Here is an 18,833-nt window from a genome sequence, read left to right as displayed (position 1 = left end):
GTAAAATGTGTATATACGAAATATGAAAGAATAATGCACAAATGTGAATGAAAAATAATGAATAGGTGAAGAGAGATGTTACTTTTTTCCCCCATTTTTGTGAATCGGAAGTCAGGAACTATGAAATCACTTCAGAGTGGTGATGGTTCTTCGTGTTGTTGAGAGTCGCCGATTGGAGAATATGAACGGCTTGGTGTTGTGTTGAAGATGAACGATTTGGTTTTGTGGTTAGGGTAGGGTTTCAGAGGGAATGGAGTCGAACGGAGGAGAGATGGAGGATTGAGAATGCGATTTCGAGCGGCGTAGATGTAACAGTGTACTGATCAGACTGAGATGATTGTGGGTGATGAAGATGAACGGTTACGTTTTCTGGTTAGGGTTAGGGTTTCAGAGGGGATGAAGTTGAATGGAAGAGAGATGGAGGACTGAGGAGTCGATTTCGAGCGGCGGAGACGTGACAGTGTACTGATCGGACTGAGATGATGGGGACGTGGGAGATGGTTGCGCGCGTGTAAATTGGATGATATATTGTGGGTATTTTCGTCTTATTGTTAATTTGAGGACTTAATGGAGTATTAAATTTGTTTTGGGTCTAAATGGGGTATGATATGTTGGGCTTGAACCTTTGGGTCAGACGCCTATTAATTTTTGAGTGCAGATACAATTTCCCATTTAAGGACCCTTACGGAAGGTACAGGCCCACTTGCGGCTCATTAAAACTAGCCCAACTAACTATAGCCCTTTATCATTTCATGGATGTCGCTGAATACATAAAACACTAAAAGTTAATTAATTTTTTAGGGTCTGTTTGGTAACGTTTACGTTTTCAGTTTATATTTACAAAAATTTCATAAATTGGTTTTTGTTTATTTTTAGAAAAACATAAACTACAAACGCGTTTGGTAATTGACAAAATGTTTAAAAAATTTAAAAAATATAAAAAAAGAGTGAGAAATGGTAAGTGGTGGCAAGTGGCGGCGGAAGACGGTGGTGGAAAGTGGTGACGGTAGGTGGTAGGTAACGGGTGTTGGTGGGTGGTGATGGGTGGGTGGTGGTGGTGGGTGGGTGGGTGGGTGACGTGGCGGGTGGCGGATGGCGGGTGGTGGAGGATGGTGGCGGGTGGGTGGTGGTGGCGAGTGGTGATGGTGGGTGGGTGGTGGCGAGTGGTGGTGGTGGTGGTGGTGGGTGGGTGGGTGGGTGGGTGGGTGGGTGACGGTGGCGGATGGTAGCGAGTTGGCGGGTGGTGGCGAGTAGGTGGCGGGTGGTGGTGGGTGGGTGACGGTGGTGGGTGGTAGCGAGTGGGTGGTGGTGGCGGGTGGGTGATGGTGGTGGTGGATGGTGAGTGGTGGCGTCGGGTGGATAGCAGGTGGTAAGTGGTGGTGGGTGGCTGGTAGTGGTGGGTGGTGGATGGTGGTGGCCGGTAGGTGGAGGGTGGTGGTGGCGGGCGATGGATGGTAGTGGCAAGCGGCAGGTGGCGGGTGAATGGTAGGTGGGTGGTGGGTGGTGGTGGTGGCGGCGGTGGCGGTGAGGGGTGGGTGGTGGTAGCAGGTGGTGGCAGGTGGTGGTAGTGGGGGGTGGGTGGTGGTGGCGGAAGACGATGGTGGAAAATGGTGGCGAGTGGTGGCTAGTGTTTGGTAGTAAAAAAAAAAAAATTGAAAACTCAAAACGGAAACACATTTTTTGAGTTTACATTTTTTGGCCAAATTTATAAAATGAGACCACTGATTTATAAATCAAAAATTTACCAAACGGGTTTTTATTTGAGTTTTTAAAATTTTTGTAAATATAAACAGAAAACTGAAAACGTAAGTGTTACCAAACGGCACCTTAGTGTACATAAAATTCCTCATTGAAAAATACTTCATATCACTAATTCAACACTATTAATGACATAACATCATATAAACTCATTATTGATATGATAATTTGACCTTTATTTATTTATTTATTTTTCTTACACTTGCCACCTCATTAGTGATGGTTTTAGAGTTTTTAATTTAATATTCGAAATCGGGACTGATTTTCCATTCAACGACCCCTACGTAAAGTACAAGCCCACGTGCGGCTCATTAAAACTAGGCCAACTAACTATAGACCTTTATCGTTTCATGGATGTCTCTGAATATTAGGGTGAGTAGTGAATATATCGATCCGTCTAAATCGACTGATCGAACCGATTCACCGCATTTTAGACAGATACGTGATGACGAACAGGTGGTTGCGGATTGATTTTTCCCAATCCATCTAGTTTTGGACAGATAGCGGATTTGAGATTCTTTTGGTCGCAACCGAACCGCCAAACCACAAACACCCCTAGTAATTTGTAAAACTTTATGTTTTTAATTTATTTAGATATTCTATTTATGTTTTTAATTGAAAAGGAGTTTAAATATTCTGTTGAATATATTCTGTTAAAAATAGTTTTCAATTTGAATATATTTTTTGAATTGAAAAAAAATAAATGTGTTATTTATATATATTTTTTTAAATCTAACTTTAAAAATAATAAATAAAAAAGATAATATATGTTGGTTGATTTTTTTTTTTTAAAAAAACAGATATAGATATAATAATACAGAGGCATACAATCTCTACTACTGCTCTATTCATGATTTTGATGATTTGAATTGTTTTTATATTTTAAAAATCACAGATTGTAATACTTTATGTGGATGAGGCATGCTGTGATTGTAATATGTGGATGAGGCAGCAGATTTTCTAGGGCCAGCAGTGGAGCAAAGTCAATTAAGTCTTTGTCTCCCAACGGTTAGGGACACGGTCGGACCCGCTCCCTCATCACCAGTTTAGGGGCAGGCCCCAACTGTGTTTCCTTATACTTGTCCACTTTGGAGAACGCTCTCCTGTCTTCCGCCTCCTCTACCTTCCTCTGCGCCTCCAGCTCCTCCCTCGCCGAATCCTTCTCCGTCGGCTGCGGTCCCAATCTCAAAGCAAAAAGAGTTGAAGGAAGGATCAGATCATCCCACTTCACCCCTTTCTCCTCCCTCTACTTCTTTACCTTTTTCACCCTATTTTTGGCCTCCACATCTAACTTTGGCTCCACCGATTTTGTGGGGACTTTCCATGTTGTGCGAACTCCTCTCTCACCGTTCACTAATACATAAAACCATCTCGGCCTCCACCTTTTCACCGAAGATGGCAAGCCTGCCACTAGACCCCGACCCACCACTGCCTGCAAGGTCACCCGCGTCTCCTGTTGACCGGAGGCCTTGTAACAAGAGAAGAATTCCTCCACTGTCATTGCTGCCCCTTCAGTAGCCTGCGGCCAGGCGCTCGCGCAGGCCATTAGTATTTTCCAAGCGTTCGACATCAACTGTCCTAGCGCCACCTCTAGCTTGTTAAGTACGTCCACCACTATTCGGGGGGAGTAGTAGTTTTAGCCCTCTCCGGTGCAGTGCCTCCTCCTACAACGTGAACTCTGTTGGCCGCGTATCCGACGATCTCTCCTTTGGTGTGGGCAGCCTCAGCTCTATCTCCACAGGAATCTGATACTTCCTCCGTACCTCCTCCAACTCCTCCGCCGTAAACGTAGATTTGTTGGCTTTGGTATGCCAGTGGTCCGGCTCCACTTGGCTAATTGGCCTAGCGGCTGCGATCATTGTCATCGGACGAGCCCGCGCCACTTGCCTAGTTCCCCCATCCTCTCTCCGCTCCGCTCGATACTGTTCCTCCAACTCCACTGCGTCGTCATCTCCCAATGAGTCAAGCCTTGCGGCTGGCACTTCATCTCGAGCCATTCTTCCTACATGTTTACATATCGCTTCGGACGCTGGCATAAGGAGGTTCGCAAAATGTTACAGAGGCGTGTCACACGAAACAAATGAGTTCACCTTTGGGATGTGTTGGTTTTTTGCAATAAGGTAGATAAAGCGAATAACTCCAAATGGCCACGGTTTGCCTATATTCCAAGGGTCAAGATTAAATTTCGCCAGTTTGAAAATTTTCGAAAACTTTCGCCCACATTTCTTCAACGCCCTATATCAGCCTATCCCTTCATTTCTTGCTAACGCATCACTTTCCTTATTATAGGATTGTGCCACGTGTACGACCACGATCCACTACTCTCTTCCCCTTCCATATCTATTCCACTTCACATCATCACGTGCCACGCCACGTCTCGAGCCCCCCACGCCGCCATTCCCCTTCTCACTCGGTCACCCTTCGCGGTCGGCCCTCCTCGTAGTCGGCCTTCTCCCTCGGTACGGTCGGCCCTCTTCGCAGTCAGCCTTCTCACTCGGTCACCCTTCGCGGTCGACTCTCCTCGCAGTCAGCCTTCTCACTCGGTCAGCCTTCGGGTCGGCCCTCCTCGCAGTCGGCCTTCTCACTCAGTCACCCTTCGCGGTCGGCTCTCCTCGCAGTCAGCCTTCTCACTTGGTCACCCTTCGGGTCGGCCCTCCTCGCAGACCCTTCGCGGTCAATCCTCCTTACAGTTGGCCTTCTCACTCGGTCACCCTTCACAGTCGGCCCCCCGCACAGTCGACCTTCTCCCTCGGTCACCCTTCACGGTCGGCCCTCCTCGCAGTCGGCCTTCTCACTCGGTCACCCTTCACGGTCGGCTCATCTCCCAATCGGTCTTCTCTTCGTTGATCTCTCACAACCCCCGTCTTCTTTCTTATTCCCTTCATTGAAGCTGCACTTAGAAATGTGGGACTACTGACATAGGTGAGCCTATAGGGGCTTTTGGCCCACCACTTAGAGCCCAATATATAATTCAAACACTAAAGCCCAACCTTGCTGGAGCCCAACGTTGCACCAAAGACCAATGACATCTAAACACTTGTCAAGAGAAGAACCAGCCACATAAACAGACAAAAATCCTGCAGAGTTATTACACCACACATCAGCCATTAATGAGGTTCCCCGCAGCATTAAATGCGAGAACCCCTTCACGTCGGGACAAAACAGCCTCACCATGAACAAGGCAAGCTAAAACATAGGCTTTCGGCCAACATGACAGGTCGGAGTGGACAAGGAAATGATGAACAAAGGATATAAGCAGGTTTCTAAAACAAAAAGAATGTTAAGTTCTTTATCACCATCCTATCTCTATATTCCATTAATTTTTCTTGTCTGACTTGTTCGTCGGAGGGTTCGCTGAGGGACTCCCGTTTTCCATTGGACTCTTGTGCAGGTTTCTCAATGAGCCTAGCGATCAGACAACGGTGCGGGAAGTATGGATCAACCTGACCCGTTCCTCAGGGACTAGTAGTATCATCAAATTGTAAAAATGGTATGAAAATAAGAGCATTATAGAATTGTTAACATTTTCATGAGGATTTGTAATTTACAATCCAGTCCCATAGATTTGACGGTTAAAGATCATTAAGTATTGAGATTTTTATATAATTTCTAAAATTTCATTTCAACCAAGTAAGATCATACAACATTAGTATATAAACATATATAACTAATCTTATTTTTCCAATTTGATATCGTTACAGTATTAGAAATCTCATCATTTATATTGTGTTTAGATTATGAATTTTAGTATGGATTTAAAAACGAAAAAAAAAACAAAAAAATTATGTAAAATATATGTGAAATATAAATATATTTCATTTAATTTTTTTTATTTTTTTAAAATATCTATTTAAATTCATGATTCAAATACAATTTTAATCTCACCATACTCATAATGGTAGGCTATCTAATTATTGGACAATCAAATTTGGCCTTGAGAGTAAAATATTATACAAAATGAAAAAAAAAATTAAAAATTGTTTGCAGGCTGTCACGTTCGTGGGGGAGCATTTGGCAGGGAGATGGGTGGAGCGCATTCAAAGCCGCGTTTGAGACTTCGTGTTGAATTATTCAAGGAGGAAAATGACATGTATTCACATACCTATCGAACTGTTATTATAATTTTCACCAAAAACACTATAAAAAAAAAAAAAAGGACTAAAAGAACAAATATTAAAGACAAATATTATGTTTAAAAAAAACAGCTTTATTTTCAAGTTTAATCAAATTTAATTTAATCCAATAGGATTAAAGATTACCCATGTTTTATTATTATTTTAATATAATTTTATTATGTTGAATTTGAGTTGTTTGGTTGTAAAAATGTATATATATATATATATATATCTATCTATCTATCTATCTATCTATCTATGTATATCTATACTATTATAAAGTGAACACCTTTTATGGTGTCCTGAAGTTATAAAGTGAACACCTTTTATGGTGTCCTGAAGCACCTTTTATGCTGTCCTGAAGCTTTACTCTCCTCATGTCATGTGACAGTATTTTTTATTTTTAAAAAAAAAGTTAAATAAAGAGATGGGCAAGGCTTGAACCCATGATCATGAATTTAAGTACGAAAACTCATATCACTTAAGTTAAGTACACATTATAATATTAATTTTATTATTATTATTTTTTATTCCTACTCATTTAAATTGCAAAGAAGTGGCGAAAGGCATACACTCATTTCTTTGGTGTTTTTTAGCAAAGGAGTGGCGAAAGGCATACACTGAAAAGTCACAAAAAAATCCGTGTATGAAGTGAACTAATACAAAAGCCAGTTGGAGTGACAAGGTTGTCTTTTCGATCCAACGGGCGCCATTCTATTTGAACCCACAACACAAGCTGTTAGTTAAATTTAGGCTACGTATGGTTTAACTCTTCAAACATGATTCTATTCTTATGTTTTAATATTTTATTGAAAAATACTTGGGAGCACTAATTAGTGCTCCCACTAATTAGGTGATAGTGGGTCCCGTCATTAATGATGTGATGTTTTGGTCTTGGAGTTGTGTTTTTTTTTTTTTTTTTTACTTTTTTAATGCATTAGTGCTATTAGTGGTGATGTTTTTAGTGGGATGAATCATTGTTGTATTTTATTTTATGTAAGCTTTTAAAAATTAATTTTAAGACCATATTTCAAAACTCACTTGAGAATATGTTTAGCAGGGGAGAGAGTTTTTGAATTTTAAATTTTAAAAAGAGCGGATTGGGACGTTCGGCCGATTGACCAGTACTTTTTTTTTTTTTTGGCACCTGTTATTTAAATATATATATATATATATATATTTGTTTTTGATATTTTTTAAATATATAAATTATTTTTTTAAACCAAAATGACAAATTATTTGGCCATTTATTTAAAATTAACAAAAATTAATAAAAATTAATTTGTCACAATAATTTTTAAAAAATAAAAAAACATTTTTAAACAAATCAATTAAGAAAAAATTTCCAACTAAATATACAATCAAAAGTAATTTTAAAGCGCAAGCTGGATATTTTTTTAACAAAAAATAATATATATATTTTTAATATTTTAAATAAAAATACATTTTTGGAATTTTTAAAATTTTTTTAATAAAAAAATTATTTTTGCAATAATTATTTTTTTTGAATTGAATTATAAAAAGAGTTTGATTGTGAGTTTTCAATATAAAGTTTAATAGAGTTTTGAGTTGTGTGTTTGATTATGAGTTATAAGTTTTTTAATTAAGTTTTGAAAACTTATTTCAAAACTCATAATCAAATAACTTTTCTCATTTCTAAACTCATTTCAAAAATTCAAAACTTAATTTAAAATTCATTCAAAATTCATTCAAAACTCATAACTAAACAAATTTTATTTTTTCAAATCATAATTCAAAAACTCACGAACTCAAATTGCAACTCCATTTTCAAATCATAATTCTAAAACTAAACCCAACGCAACCTTAAATTTAAATTTTTTAATTCTTATTATATTTTAATATAAATTTGTTAATAAGGATAGTATATATTAAATTTTGAAATAAATTTTTTCATGATATATCTTAATCAATTATACATATTATTCTTATTCAAATCTCTTCATCTTATTTCTCAAGTTTTAATTATTTTCTTCTCTTTTTTTTCTTCCTCACTCCAAAACTCTAAGTTACCCTACCAAAACTCATCATTATCTTCAATTTCAATGTTTTTTTTAATTATATTGTTACTTGCAAATAGAATAAAGTTTGAACAAAATTAAACAATGAATTAGAGTAATAATCAAAATAATTTTTTAAAACAATCCATTAAAGAGGAGATAAATATTCATTCATATATCAAAGTAAAATTATTGATATCTGTGTTGTTTTACATAAAAGAGAATATTCAATTCATTTTTCGTCATTATTGTTCAGACTTTCAGAACTGAACAAATTCACTTTGTTCTATTATGAAAGTCCAAACGCGAAGTTCACTCTTTTTTCCTCCTTCATTGTCCTCCTTTGTCGATCTTGAATTCCTTGTTTGTATTTATTGTATGTATTGCAAACAAAAAAAAGATTTTTCAAAAGTTTTCAAAAGTAATTTGAATTTTTGAATTTGTTTTATGAAAAATGATTGGTGCCTCGACAAAGTGAGGCGCGAATGCCTCGACGCATGTGATTCACGCTCTACGCTCAGCCCTCTCTTCTATTTTACTGTATTCAACCCCACAAAATAGAACAAACCCATTAACAAAGGCTCAAACCCAAAAATGAAGCTTCCATCTCTCTCTCTATTGAAACCTATAAATTGATTCGGTCCACTAAGCAAAGTGAATTCAGCCAACCCATCGGCCGGCAGTGGAAGGCTTTCAGCATTTTTTGGCGACGTTGCTTTGTTTACCCAAGCCCTAAATCCCCAGATCTCCTCTATTCCCAAGCTCTAGATCCCCAAATCTCCTTTATTAACAACCAAGAAAAGGTCAGATTTTTGGAATTTTTTTTTTATTAATCCTTTTCCGGCGACGTTGCTATGTGATTTTTCAAAAAAATGTTGCATTTTTAAATCCTCCCATTATTTTTTGTTTTTCTTGCTTTGTTTCATTATGAATTTTCCATGCCCATTATTTGTTGTTTTTCTTGCTCTGTTTTGTTTCATTGTGAATTTTTCATGAATTGTTGAAGCCTTCTTCCAAGCTTAACATTATTGGTTTGTTGTTCTAGACTTGTCAACAGTGGAGTTCTTGGTACATGAAATGAAAAATGTTATGAAAATAGACTTGTTCAATTCCCAGCTTACTTATTTTCTTCTTGTATAAAATGAAGTTGTTATCAATTTTCTTCTTGTTTCATTGTGAATTTTCCATTATTTTTTGTTTTTCTTGCTCTGTTTGATTATGAATTTTCTATGCCCATTATTTGTTGTTTTTCTTGCTCTATTTTGTTTCATTGTGAATTTTCCATGGATTGTTGAAACCTTCTTCCAAGCTTAACATTATTGGTTTGTTGTTTTGGACTTGTCAACAGTGGAGTTCTTGGTACATGAAATGAACCTAGGTCTTCAAAAAAATGTTATGAAAATAAACTTGTTCAAATAGACTTGTTAGTAATTTAAACATGCTGAAATGTGTTGTGATTTTGGAAGAAAAATCAACATATTGAAATGATGAATTGAAGGCATGTGTGAGAATTGAAAGTGTATGATAAAATGCCTCAATGAAATGCTTTGTGCTTCCATGGGCCATTTCACATTATTACTGTTGTTTTTGTTTTTGCTGACTAATGTACTAATTATTTATGAAAATGCTAGTGTTAGGAGTAACATGTCAATGGCTTACACCTCGACTAGTTCAAGCAACGATGGTCGTCTTTTTGAAAATCGAGGTTGCAAATGTGACAAAAAAACGGCCATTAAGGTATCAGACTCACTGAAAAATCCAGGGAGGCTTTACTTCAAGTGTGCAGATGGCAAGTGCGATTACTTTGCATGGTGGGCGCCTACTAGCCAACTTGGCAATGCATCAAATATCCAATGGAGGCCTAATCCTAGTCATAGGAACAATGAGGATGACGGGAGGAATGATTTTGAAAGAAACTATGAAGCTTTGGACAAATTGGAGCGAAGATTGGAGCGGCTTGAGGCAGATGTAGGAACTATGAAATTCCTTACAATGGCAAGCATAGTGTATATTGGTTTTAACATGCTAATGTTGTTAATTTGTTTAGTGTTAAAATGAATGTTGTAAACTTATACATTTGGTTTTGAGAGTTTTAGAGAGTTCTTGGTTTGGGTGTATATGTTATTATGCTGGTTTTGTGTTCTTGAACCATCTATAGCAAAGCAACAGTGGAGCTTTTGTTTGGGTGTAAATGTTATTGTGCTGGTTTTGTGTTCAATAGTGGAGTTTTGTTGCTGGGTTCTTCAACTATCTATGATTTACTGTTTTTGTTGTGAGTTCTGATGTGAACAAAAAAGTTATGAAGAAATGCATATGGGTTTTGCAATTGATTTATCAAGAAATACTTGTGCCTAAACTAAAAGGCTAACAACACAGATGTCTAACAAAAATAGATTAAACTGTTGTTGAACATCTGTTCAAACATCTATTCAACACATGTTCAACATCCATATCTTTAACAAAAATAGATTATATCTGTTCAAGACAATAGATATCTGTTCAACACTTGTTCAACATCCATATCTATAACAAAAATAGATAAAATTGTTCAACATCCAGAATCTATATCTGTTCAAATATCCAACCAACACTTATTCAACATCCATATCTATAACAAAAATATATTAAACTGTTCAACATCCAAAATCTATATTTGTTCAAACATCCAACCAACACCTATTCAACATCTATATCTATAACAAAAATAGGGAACCTAAACAACACAGCAGCAACTCAGCAGCAGCAGCTTAACAGCATAACACAGCAGCACAGCAACACAGTCGCAAAGCCTATAGTAGCGCAGCAGAACAACGGGCAACATAGCAGATCAGCATCAAAGTATAGCAGTGTAGCAGATGCTCAGCAGAGTAGAAGAGCAGCAACCAGCACTGCCTGTGAGCATCAACAGAATCGAAAAAACATAACCTACAGGAAGCTATGCTCAGACCTGTAACAGAACTTAACAAAACAAGTGATGAGACTTGATTGGATTCAAAATCACTTTAAACCATTACATTACAAATGATGAGACTTGATTGTATCCTAAACAAACCAAGGCATCGAAAGTTTACAAAACAAAGTCTTAAAATTACTACTAAAAAACTAGAAATATAAAGGGGCATTTAGATCCACATCTATATTCAACTCAACAAATTTTGAAGCAATTGGTCCACTTTGACTACTTGTATTGGTCACCATTCCTGAATAACTAAGAGATCCGCTTCCAATATTATCCACCATTTGCATTGGGCTACCTCGTGTCTATTTAATGACAAAGTAAATAATATGAACAAATTTTGTGACAAACATATTTGCAAATCAAAATAAGCAAAAAAATTCATGTCATATCTTTAAAACATACCAGTACATACATACTCTCCTATGTGCTATCAATACATGGACTCGCTTGCATTCCATCCATAGAAACAAAAATCAAATTACGACCCTATAAGAACACACATTGGTGAGTGGTTGAAGTAAACAAAATTCTGAGATTTACATATCAAACAAAATAAAAAATTTACCTGTACTTTTGATGCCTCTTTATTCTTTCTCTTCAACCGATTTACTATTTCATCCACTTGCTAACCTTCCGTTTGGTACATGGACGGCCTATTCGGCAAGCAACCATCGGACTAAGCACCTTGCAAGTCATGTTTGCATTTGTAGAACTGCGACTGGCTTGAGTTTCGGGAGAAGTATTAGAAGGTTAGACAATACTAGTAAAAGGTGGCACATCACTCGCACAATCCACCTCAACCTGTCTCACTCTATCCTTGATTTCTATCAACCCAAGTTAAATGACTTTGTGCTTGGCATCATCGTTGGAAGCAATTTCTATAATTTCATCCATTGTCTTGTAGTAGTTAGCATGCACCTTTGCATTCAGAACAGCCTCATATGTAGTGTATGTGGTAGGAATGCATGCGTACCCTCTTTTCAAATCTTTTCTCCATCTCAGCACAATGTATCTATCTAGAACCTTATATGTGGACCTCTCAAGGAGCACACTAAGTGAATGGGCACACATAATGCCCCTAAACTCAAACCACCGACGCATACATTGGATGTCACATTCAATGGAATTACAGTACATAACAAATTCCACTTTTTTCATTTGCTCACCAACTGGAACAACCTCTTTCACATGATAAGTACAAATTGATCCTTTCTCTTCCACAAAAGTCACACGACAATATGAAAAATCTAGAAATCCCCTAGATGTTAATTTGTGATTATGTATCAATTTTAAGCAGTATATAACAATCCCAATCAAACAATCAAGACAAATCGACACAACGATTTTACGTGAAAAAATCACAATTGGACACCTCCAATTGTGATAAAAAAATCACGCCAACAGCCACAAAACAATCCACTAAGAAGATATAAAGGAATTACACAAGTATACTCTCAATTACCTAGCGAATCCACGCCCGAATTGATCCAACCTCTATGTGTCTCTTCCAACCCCGTCTTCACCTCAGAATTGTCTTGACGATGAGCCACTCCAGAATCCACCAAAGCTTCAGGCTCAAATTCTTCAGAATCCACCGAAGAACAACTCTCTCTTTTGTATAGAATGAACAAACGAACCTTTGATGTATTCTTATTAACCCATGAGTTGAATACTCAATTAAACATAAAAAAAAAACTAGCAAAATATCTCCAGATATAAACTCTAGAACCCAAGAAGAAGATCTGGAGAAGTAATCCTAAAATCTGACAGAAACTCGTACTTATAGAAATCTAGGACTGCGAAGCTCGCTCGAGCGAAGACTCTCTCGCTCGAGCGAGGAACCAAAAACGCGTATTTTCCATAAGTGGCTTCGCTCGAGCCAAACAACCTACGCTCGAGTGTAAAATCATCTCTTTCAGGTTTTTATACAGGCGCAGCCTTCGCTCGAGCGAGCAAGAACGGACATGCAACTTCGAATGCAAAATTGCATTTTGCTTCGGGGGCACTGCCCCTCGACCCCGCCGTGGCGCTACATCAGACCCGCCAAGGGGCGCTGCCCCCTCGACCCCCGTGAGCTGACCGGGCAGCTCGATCCTCGTCATAATCAGCAAAGTGGCAATTTTGAAAGCATTAACATCACAAACTTCTCTGCAAGGCACAATTCGGGTTGGATTCGCATCTAAACACTCATAGCCTCACTGAAATAAAAAGTGCGAAATTAAGTACAACTGAAATGAGTTTTGTTCAAACGGGATTGCCAAGAAAAAACCTAACACAATACAATAATCGTTTCATTTCTACTTGAACCTCTTTAAATTTTGCGTTTGTGTAGGCTGCACGGAATTGCTTCTCAAAAGCATATATCGTTAGGCAATTATATAATTTGTTTCGAGATTTAAAATCTGTTTTGGCCTCTTTCTCCACCTTACTTCTCAAGGCATTGTCATACTGTTCAACAAATTGCTTTAAAGTAGTCTTCGAGTTGACATATCCATCAAAAAATGCATTCATGCTCTCACTTCGTTGTGTGGTTGACATACCAGCCCAAAAAATGTCTTTCACATAGGCGTATCCACCTATGTCGCTCATCATATAATACCCCCAACCAATCGATATCATGTAGACTAAACTTTGTAATCATTGCTTGCCATTCCTCATCAAATTCATTTTTTGTGAAAGATTCATAAACTGGCTTTTGCAAAGCAAACTTTATGGATTCATATTGCGAATAGGCTCTCAATTTTTTCAGAATTTTCTTCATTATATGCCATAAACACCAACGATGTCGAGCCTGTGGAAAGACAATATATATGGCATTTTGCATAGCTTTGCACTGGTCAGCTATTATATCATTCGGAGGAGTGTCTGACGTGTAACTTAACCAAGCTCTGAATAGCCATACAAATGTCTCAGTGTTCTCATTACATAACAACGCCCAACCAAACAAAATTGACTGCCCATAGTGATTAACTCCTACAAACAGAGCAAACGGCATGTCATATTTGTTTGCCAGATAGGTTGTGTCAAATGTGGCAACATCCCTAAATGATTTATAAGCTACCGTACTCCTTGCAGCTGCCCAAAATAAGTTTCGCAAGCTTCCTTCTCCATCAAAGTTCATTTCAGAGTAGAAGTTCGAATTTTGTTGTTGTATCCTATGAAAATAAAACGCAACTGATTCAGCATCTCCTACTCCAAGCCTCAATCTTCTAGCCTTCTCAATGTGATTCTGTGCATTTCATTTGTCAAATGTTAATGCCTCAAATCCCCCCGCTTCAACAGCCATAGAATGAAATTCCTAACCACCCCTATCCCTACCTCATCGTTTATTTCTAATCTTCTTTTCACAGGAGTTAGAATTCTCTTATTCATTGCAAAATGCCATGAGTCACTAGGAACCAAGTCATGAGTATGCTCCAGCACAACGGTTGTCAACTTAAATGTTCCATCCTTTTGTAGACTCCCTCGTACTTTTGTTTTACAATCATTTTTAGATAACAAAGATGGTTCTAACAGGTTCACTTCCAATTTTTTTCTTCTCCTCCTCGCCCGAGTACATTCATTTCCAAAGTATTTTAGTTCCCCATCATTACCAAAATTTTGTGTTCCATAAGCTATAGCAAATCCAAAGTGCTTCGCATATTTTGCATAAAATGCATACACTTCTTGCTTCGAAGTAAAACACATCCCTTGCCTTGTTTCTTCAACTTCACCACTCTCAAGTTCTTCAACTTCCTAACTAGGATTGTTTGAACCTTCCATCATTTTGTTGCTAAAATGAAGCTTCTAGGTTGACAATTCAAAACATTTGAAACAGGAACTGATCAAAAACATGTGAAATAGAATTTTGATGGGACACTATCGAGAATTTTGTGAAACATGTGACAATCAGGATAAAGGACAATATCGAGAAAAAGCACGCTGGGAGCTATCGAGAAAGAAACGAGCGGGGAGCACTATACTTTATGACATTCAAAAATTATCACATACAAAATTCAAGTTATAGGCATATCGCATTCCACCAAAAAACAAGAAGAAAATGGATAACAACTTCATTTTCTACAAGAAGAAAATAAGTAAGCTGGGAGCTATCTACAAAGACAGTTCAAACATCTTCATTTTCTACAAAATAGATAATAGATCTTGTTTAATGAATGTTCAATCTCTTTCTATGTGGACTTTCAACAAACACATACAATGCATCAATATAAAAACATCAAAATCATGTTATGGATCAAGAAGATTACAACCAATATAAAGAAAATATGAGCAAAATCATAGACCAACCAGATTTCAACCAATGTAAAGCAAATGTCAATGTTTGAAGCAATACCAGTGACCCACGAATCAATTCGTTGTTGGTGGGTGAAGCCAAAATTTTCAGTGAAATCGAAGGAATTTGAGAGTGGTAGACGGTGGTTAATGGTCACCAGTGGTCTTTTTTGTCATCAGTGGCCACCTTGGTCATCATCATCGTCGCCACCTAGGTCGTGGTTTTTCTATCTCCAGAGAAGCAGAGCTGCTAGGTCGTAATATTGTTTGTTTCTAAGTCGTAATATTGTTTTGTAGGAGCGTGAAATCCACACAGGTATTGTTGTGCGTAATGAATGGACAGACGACTTCATTCGCTCCATTCGCGCTAATGTCATTCGAGGTCTGTAGCAGCTTTGTTTTTTTATTTAAGTATACCTCAAAACAGTAATTTAAAAAAAAAAAAAAAAGAAAGAAAGAAAGAAAAGAATATACTAAGAATATATTATAACCCTAAATAATTTAATAAAGGATTATTTACCAATAAATCGCATCTCACAAACAATTATACCAATCAGTCCCAACTTTAAACTTTTGATCCAATAAGTCCTACAAGTTGAGAGATTTATTCCTTTTGATCCTATTTTCCATGTATGGCGTTGTGGCGTGGACGATTATACCCTTCATTTTGTTGATTTGGATGTGTTTGATTGTTAACTCATACGTCTAGCAGACAAACAAACCACTCCACATAACAATTCTCTCTCTCTCTCTCTCTTTCATATTCTCTCTCTGTCCATTAATGGCTATTCCATTGTAATTCTTATTCTCACAAACATGCTGGGGAATTACACTTAGGACAACCCTACAATAACAACCCCAACACCAATTTGCAATGGTGTCTTATATAGAAATCGGTTGATGCAATCTCATCACTCTCTCTCTCTCCTCTCTCTACTCTTGCCACTCTCGTCGTCCTTTCTCTTCTTCTTCTTCTTCTCTGAAAACCCTAATTCTAACTCGACCCAATTCCTCTAATTTGAGACTCAGTCTGTTGTTCGATGGCCCTAGAGAGAGAAATTCAAGAAACCATAGAGATAAATCCAATTCAACTGCCTGAGAATTGAGTAATTTTTGTGGGTTTGTTTACTTGAGGTTGAGAAAATTCAGGAAAATTGAAGAACATTGGTTCTTTTTTGTTTGGTTGCCTAGAAAAATTGATGTTTCGTGGTGTTTTGTTGTGACGGTTGTGTGTCGGTGCAGTGTTTCGCGGTGTCTTTTTGCAACATTGATTTTTTCGTTTGTTGGTGGCATACCGATGTTGAAGCTTCTGTTGATGTTTCGTTCTTTGCAATGTTGACTCAGTCTGGTGTGTGGCTTGTGTGACTGTGGGTCGTGTGTTTCAGGGGGTTTATGTATTGTGTTTTTAGGATAGGTGTGGTTGTGCGGATGTATTTTCCTTGTATGTGCATTTTCTTGGTATGTGCATTTTTTTGGTTTGTGGTTTATATGTGTATGTATTTACTGGTGTATGCATTTTCATGGTGTGTGGGTTGTGTGTCTATGTGTTTACTACATCTTATCTGTGACTGTATCGATTTGTTTTCCATTTTCAGGGAGATGGAGACGAATGTCAACACGTGTCACACAACCCACATAAACACTACAGCATAAAAAGCCTTAGTGCGCTTTCTTGTTGTGTGGCACCCACGAATGTGTCACGTGACCACCACCAATCTCAAATTATGAAGGTGTAACACACTCCTACCATACCATTAACCACGTAAGACACACGCGCTTAACCAAACACACACGCATCCAGTTGTAACGTGTACACCAACATCCATATTAATGGCAATTGCGTCCTTTCTCAACGGAAATGACCAAACGGATCATTAGAAAATATATGGGACTAATTGGATCATAAGTTCAACAATTAGGATTTATTGGAAAATCTTCCTTTAATAAAACACTAAGCCTCCGTTTGGGTAGTGGGTTGGCTTTTTGGCTTTTTGGCTTTTTTGGCTATTTTAGCCTGGGCTAAAAAGCTTGGTTTGGGAAGAGCTTTTTGGCTTTTTGGCTTTTTTAACTTTTTTTGTGAGAGAAGAGTGTAATGATTATGGGTTGGATGTGATATTTTGTTTGTTGTGGCTAAAATAGCCTATTTTGTCTTTTGTGGCTATTTTAGCCCCAACCTTACTTGCCAAACGGACCCTAAAAGTTAATTAATTTTTTAGTGTGGATACAATTTCCCATTCAATGACCCCTACGTAAAGTACAGGCCCGCGTGCGGCTCTTTAAAACTAGCCCAGCTAACTATAGACCTTTATCATTTCATGGATGTCACTGAATATTAGGGTCAGCAGTGGATATTTCAATCTGCCTAAATCGATCGATCGAACCGATTCACCACATTTTATATAGATACATGATGACGAACGGATGGTTGCGGATTGATTTTTTCCAATCCGCCTAGTTTTGGACAGATAGCGGATTTGAGATTTCTTTGGCCGCAACCGAACCACCAAACCGTGAGCACCCCTGGTAATTTATAAAACTTCATGTTTTCAATTTGTTTAGATATTCTATTTGTGTTTTTAATTGAAAAGGAGTTTAAATATTCTGTTGAATATATTCTATTGAAAAATAGTTTTCAACTTGAATATATTTTTTGAATTGAAAAAAATAAATGTATTATTTATCTATATTTTTTTATTTTTAAATCTATTCTAAAAATAAAAAATAAAAAAGATGATATATGTTAGTTGATTTTTGTTTTCAAAAACAGATATAGATGTAACAATACAGAGACATACAATCTCTACTATTGTTATGTTCATGATTTTGATGATTTGCATTGTTTTTATATTTTAAGAATCACAAATTGTAATACTTTATATGAATGAGGCATGTTGTGATTGTAATATGTAAGTGAGGCATGCAGCGATTGTAATTTTCTAAAGTTTCAAACTTTCTTTCTTTGAATGAGACATGCAGTGATTGTAATACTTTTTCAAGTCATTGATTATAATATATATATTTTTTTAGGAAGTGCACAAGTTGAATTATATTGAAAATTTATAAAATTTTAAACGGCCAAACCGATTCGCATCTATCCGCCAATCCTCTCAATTCACATCTGCTAGATTAACGGATGAATACAGGTTGATTTTTTCTAATCCGCCAATTTGACAGACGGATGGCGGATTGAAAGTTCCGTGGCCGCAACCAACCCACACCCACCCCTATTAAATACCATCATTAATAATAATACGACTCCAAAATTATCATTTAATGGATGTGACTAAATACCATCACTAATAATAACATGACTTCAAAATTATCATTTTATGGATATGACCGAATACCATCACTAATAACACGACACGACTTCAAAATTATAATTTTATGAATGTGGCTGAATACCATCACTAATAATAACACGACCAATATATATATATATATATATATGTTTTTAACATACATTATTGGCAATCTTATGTTATAGATTTAAATATTTAAGTTTTATATATTTTTTTAATACATTAATAAGATCTAAATCGTCTGGTAAAATTTATAAGTCAACAAGTCTAGATAGTCGAATCAACTTTAAATCTTTCAAATTTTTAACCAATCTCGATCTATTATTATTATTATTTTTTAAAAAAACTTAAGTCATTTAAACGTGGAGATCAAAATCACATTAAGGATAATCATGGACCAAAACACAAC

At 37.0% G+C, this 18,833-nt stretch overlaps 1 long non-coding RNA gene across 1 annotated transcript; it reads left to right on the top strand.

The window, feature by feature from the left end:
• The first annotated feature begins 8,122 nt into the window (after positions 1-8,122).
• On the top strand, positions 8,123-10,138 carry LOC114268734 (uncharacterized). The gene is made up of 2 exons (XR_003631394.2): positions 8,123-8,694; positions 9,523-10,138. It is a non-coding gene; the product is annotated as an uncharacterized LOC114268734 (long non-coding RNA).
• Positions 10,139-18,833: the final 8,695 nt, after the last annotated feature.

This window comes from Camellia sinensis, chromosome 8, assembly GCF_055761805.1.
Source record: "Camellia sinensis isolate YWXY chromosome 8, ASM5576180v1, whole genome shotgun sequence".
NCBI lineage: Eukaryota > Viridiplantae > Streptophyta > Magnoliopsida > Ericales > Theaceae > Camellia > Camellia sinensis.
Note: the sequence above shows the minus strand (reverse complement) of the source record. Positions and strands in the feature narration are given on the sequence as shown.